Consider the following 6,044-nt stretch of genomic DNA (forward strand, 5'->3'; position numbering starts at 1 on the left):
GAGACATTAAATGAATTGCCAAAGGCTAGCAGCATGTCAGTTGCAGAATATGAAATCTGGGCCATTTACTCCCAAACCAGTGCTCTCACCACTGCAACAACACTGCAGATGCCCTCATACTTATAGATACAATTCTCAAGACTCATTTTCCCTGCAGTTGGTCTGCAAGTCAATACTAATCACATTACTAAATCTAATGTTCTTACTTGAACTACTGACCAGGGCCTATTCAAAAGAGAGATAGAATTCTTCAGTCCTCCCTCTCCATTTATATGACAAAATTGTCTCAGGAGTGTTTTAAAGGTTTTTTTGTTTTTTTTTTTTGCTTTGTTTTGTTTTTTCACAACAAGAGCAGGAACCTGCAATTTAGAGAAGAAGCATTTGAAACAAATTGCTAAAAGTATCCTTTTAAATAGTGAAATGCAGGGTGCCTAGGTGGTCAAGTCGGTTAAGGGTCTGTCTTCAGCTCAGGTCATGATCTCAGGGTCCTGGAATTGAGTCCCACGGGCTCCACGCTCAGTGAGGAGCCTGCTTCTCCTTCTCCCTGTTCCTGCTCTCTCTCACTATTTCTGTCAAATTAAAAAAAATAGTGAAATGCACAAACCTAAGCATAATGTGATTTTGTACTACATTTTGTGATTGTGTGATTACATCACATTATGTGATGTGCAAAACACATAATGTGTTTTGCAAAACAATAAATGACAAAGTATCCTTCTATAACTTTATATTTAAATACATGTAACATGTTTTGTAGGTCTTTATAATTATAATATGTACAGAAGAAAAATGCAGGAGAAGACAAAGCAGATGGTTACTTTGGGGCTAGGAGAACTGTATACTAATAGGTGAAGATAAGGAGGGAAGGGAAAGGCAAATAAAAAATAACAAAGTAGGATGCCTGGGTGGCTCAGTGGGTTATGTCTCTGCCTTTGGCTCAGGTCATGATCTCAGGGTCCTGGAATCAAGTCCCACATCAGGCTCTCTGTTCAGCAGGGAGCCTGCTTCCCCCCCACTCTACCTGCCTCTCTGCCTACCTGTGATCTCTGTCAAATAAATAAATAAAATCTTAAAAAAAAAAAAAGACAAAAAATTTATAATAATAACAAAGGGAAAAAAACTGCGTCTACAATATGACCCTGTTTAAGTAAAATAGTAATATTGTGTGTACATATATATACTCTATGTGCATATAAGTGTATATATTTTGTGTTTAATATTATATAAATACACAAATGTTACACTTTTAAATGATCTATTTACATTCATGTCATGTGAATAGTTCATAGCTAAACACTGAAACAGAAGTAAAGAAATACTTAGAAACAGGTTCCAGGACACTATTGCTTTCTAAAAATACAAATTGATGTAATTTGCAATTATACACACCACCAACAACAAAAACAACAATTAAAAAAGAACCAGACCTCCTAAACCACAAGGCTGATCTTCTCCAATAGGAGGAATTCTGGGAGGGGGGACAGCTCAGTTAACCATCTGTCTTTGGCTCAGGTCATGATCTCAGGGTCCTGGGATCGAGTCCCACATTGGGCAGGAGTATGCTTCTCCCTCTGTCTGCAGCTTCCCCCGCTTGCTGTATATTTCTGACAAATAAATAAATAAAATCTTAAAAAAAGAAAAAAAAAAGAATTCTAGGAGTAAACTGGTCTCGATGGTGAATAAATCATGTAATTTCTCCAGCCTATATCTGTTATGACACATTTGCTGCTCATTTCCTAAACATAGATTACTGCTTATATCTAAAATCTCTAAATTCTCAAATGTAAAATAAATATCAAAAGCCTGTTAAATTTGAGGAGGAGGCAGCAAAAAAGAAAATAGAATAAGCAGCAAAAAAAAAAACCCAGACAGAAGGGGGCACCTAGGCTCCTGACCTTGGCTCAGTTGGCGATCTTGAGGTTCTGGAATGAAGTCCTCTCCGGGTCTCTGCCACTCATTGGGAAGTCTGCTTGAGGATCCTCTCTCTGCCTCTGTCCCTCCACCTGCTCTCCCACCTCTCTCTCTCATTAATAAATGAATCTTAAAAAAAAAAAAAAACCCAGAAAGATGTGGTATACATATTTTGATTAAACAAATAATTTCCTTTAATAAAAAGTTAAATTGACCATTAATTCTGTGTATTTTAAGTGATATAATGAGAGTTCCTATATTTATGTTGAACAAATTAGTTTTCCAAATGTAAAGGTCGTCATTTCAACAGCTGGATTTTCTGACTTTTCTCAATTACCAGAACAACGCATGCGGAAAATAAGAAATAATAAAATCCCATTATTGTAATGTTACAACGTATCACAGGAAAAGCAAGAAAAAAGTCTCATGGGAAAGTCAATAAATAGCTTAATTAAATATTACAGTTGTGTTACTGTGTAGGCAATATATTTTTTATTTTTTATTGTTTCAGTGTTTTTTTTTTATTATGTGATTTGGAAATGGAAAAATGCCTCTAAAGACAGTTTATTTTCCAAAGATTTTACTCAACGATTGCCAAATAATTAAATCTACAGTGCTATAAGCTCATCCAAACGTTCTTAAAGGTGGAGAGCCCCACTATCTGCCCTACACACCATTTGTAATCAGAATGGCTCTTTGGGAATCATGGTGACCACATGCTGCTAGGCTGCCCTCTTCATCAGGCAGGTGGATGACTCCATGGGCCACAAAGGACCTGACATGTTTAATACAATCAACAGTTTGGGAGTATGCTCACATTGTAATACACATGCACTGAGTTTTTCATATAAACAGAACTCTAAAGGAAATTTACTGAAAACATAATGTCAATATTTAGTGCTAGGAATATTATTCTCTTAGAGCAGTAAGCAAACATGTTTCTCTTAAGTCAAGTATTGTTTTTGGTTTTGGTTTTGTTTTTAGGATTTCTTTGTTTTATTTGAGAGAGAGCAGAGGGAAGGGGCAGAGAGACTCTGAAACAGGCTCCACGTTCAGCATGGGACTTGATCCCACGACTCTGAGATCACAACCCTGAGATGCACCTGAACCAAAACCAAGAGTCGGAGGCTTAACCAGCTGCATCATCCAGGAGCCCCCTCATAAGTCAAGTTTGCTACAGCTCAGGCAATACCCAGTTCAAAAGCCATGGCCACATATGACATGAAACAAACTGGAGTATATTCCTTGTTTAAAAAGGCAAGGAGTTTACAATACTCTAAAGGAGAAAGATAAAATCCAAATAGTTATAAAATCATGTGATTACAATAGACTAGGCATTCTGTTAACCCTGTATTATCTTAACTGCTCTTTAGTGGGTCTTTATTGCTGGGTCAGAAAAACTAAAGAGAATAATGAATGTGAATTGACTATCAAAAAGGCAGAACCCGTTTGAGTTATGGAAAATGTAGGGTATTTAAAGTTTACATCCTCAAAGTACCTAAGTGCAATCAGGACACCCATGAATGTGAACTGGACTTAAAAAGCCAGTCACTATCACACTCTCCATCCCTGTTGTAGTCAGACAAGCATTAGCTAAACCTACCTCTGTTTTCTCTTCCCCCTCTCTCCATGGCTGCGTGTGGCCAACATGTTTCCATGATCTCCTGTGTCCAGTGCCCACCACTGCTTATTTGAATCCAGCTCTCAGGACTCCATCTCCAAATTCGAGACTTGACTTGGCTCAGATGTCCATCCATAATCTAGTCAGCCATAGTGTGGAGCATGAAGTCATGTGATACAGAAGACTGCCCCTTCTCGGAACTAGAGGAAAGCAGATTCCCTAAGGAAAAGCTGTGTGAGGGGAAGGAATGACTGTCATCCCTACCACAGAGGCATTCATTCTTCACCATCCCACATGTCCTAGGCTTTGCCCTTGTTCTGAGCGCAGCACACCACAGCATCTGTCAATGATCAGCTCAAAGGTGAACACAGTGGTACCAATCAGCCTTGGCATTGCCTTAGGAGTGTATGTGATAACACACCTCCATCATAAGACTGTTTTAGTTGGGATGTGTGAGGTCACAGAAGGCTCTCTTTTAGGGACGCCTGGGTGGCTCAGTGGGTTACAGCCTCTGCTTTCAGCTCAGGTCATGAGCCCAGGGTCCTGGGATTGAACTTCACATCAGGCTCTCTGCTCAGCAGGGAGCCTGCTTCCTCCTCTCTCAATCTCTCTCTCTCTCTCTCTGCCTGCCTTTCTGCCTACTTGTGATCTCTGTCTGTCAAATAAAAAAAAAAATTTTTTTAAGAAAGAAGGCTTTCTTTCAGACTACTGGTATGAAATTCTTACCATATCCCCTATAATCATCTCAGTGGGAAATCAAGTATCCCACATTCTCGTCAGCCTTCCTAAAAGCAAAAAGAAAAAAATAAAAAGCTCTGCTACAAGCAGAAAAAAATTACACAGTTACCTATACGCAGAATAAAAACAAATAGGTGTGTGTCAATCAGTATATTCTATTCCTATATTCTTTAGTTAGTATACTGCCTCTGAATATCTCTGCCCAGCCACCTGAGGTCAATTTTTCTTCTGTCATTCTGAAGTCTGCACGCCCTCAGGACTCCCAATACTTCTATTCTACATCTGATGTGAGCTGACTTTCTCTTTCCTGTCCTTCTTGATCTCTGCTGTTTTTGACAATTCTGACTGAGGTCTTTTCTAATTTCCAGGTCCTCATACAGATCCTTGAGTTCTCCTTGAGCCACTACTCCTAAGATCCAGAGCCATCTTCCTCCACTGCATAAACTAATCAGCTTGTTCCCTTTTTTACTACAACTACTATTCACTGGCGGCAATAAACACTTTATTAACAGTAGTAACACTGGGAGTAACTGAGCACCTGATCACTGGTCCAGAGAAAAACTACAATGGAGAAATTCAGATTTTGTCTTTAATTTATCAGTACCTCTTGTTATAAGGCAACATCACCATAAACGGCTCTGAAAACATTTTGTTATAACAAATGTGAGGGAAGCCTGGGTGGCTTAGTCAGATAAGTGACTGCCTGCAGCTCAGGCCATGATTCTGGAGTCTCATGATGAAGTCCTGCATCAGGCTCCCTGCTCAGCAAGGAGTCTGCCTCTCCCTCTGACCCTCCCTGCTGCCGCCCATGCTCTTTCTCTCTCTCAAATAAATAAATAAAATATTTGAAAAACAAATGTGAGCTTCATATTCTACTCTTCCTAAACATTTAAGCAACAAAATTCTTTAAACTACTAGACCAAATAAGAGAATAAGAAGACAAAATATCTTTTTTTTTCTAAATAGAGACAATTCAAGAAAAAAATCTGAGATCAAATAATAGGTATGGTATCAAGAAATGGCAACTAAGAAAATAAGTTACTTCCATATGTCAAAGCAATGCTATTATATTTGGCACATCCAATAATTGTCATTTAAAACAGAGCAGAGTCTATTTATTCATAAACACCATTTATAATGCCTGCCTTATGCAGATGCTGTGCAGGACAAATTAAAATTAAAATCATAGCCCTTGGGAACTTGAACGTCTAATTGAGAATTGAATGCATAATAAACAGAAAGGGTCACTCACCACTTTTTTATCCTGAATACATTCTATCATATTTTAACCAGCTAAAAGCATTATGACTTTTTCTCCCTGACTTGATTGATAGCTTAGCTGAGCACAGAATTCCAGATTGGAAATCATTTTGATCAGAATTTTGAATATTTCACTCCATTATCTTTTGGTATTCAAGGTGGCTCATGAGAAAATGTGTAGTTTTGAATCTTGGTCAGTTTTCCTCTTCCTCAGAGACTTTTCTCTTTGTCAATTTTCTGCAATTTCATGATAATATACCACCGTGGGGATCCTTTTCTTATCCTATGTTCTGTGCTCCCTCAGGGGTCCCTGTCAGTCTGTCCATCTGTAACCTTCAGATATGGTATAATTCTTCCCCATTTTTATTCCCTTCTGTGTTTATTCTCTCTGCTTATTCTATTTTCTTCATAGGGGAACTCTAGAACTTACTTTCTGTTGCCTTTAATTAAACTCCAAATAGAGAACATATTCTTCTACGATCATAATACTGAAATGTCAGTGAACAAAATAGAT

Source organism: Mustela nivalis (genome assembly GCF_964662115.1).
Source record: "Mustela nivalis genome assembly, chromosome: 4".
Taxonomy (NCBI): domain Eukaryota; kingdom Metazoa; phylum Chordata; class Mammalia; order Carnivora; family Mustelidae; genus Mustela; species Mustela nivalis.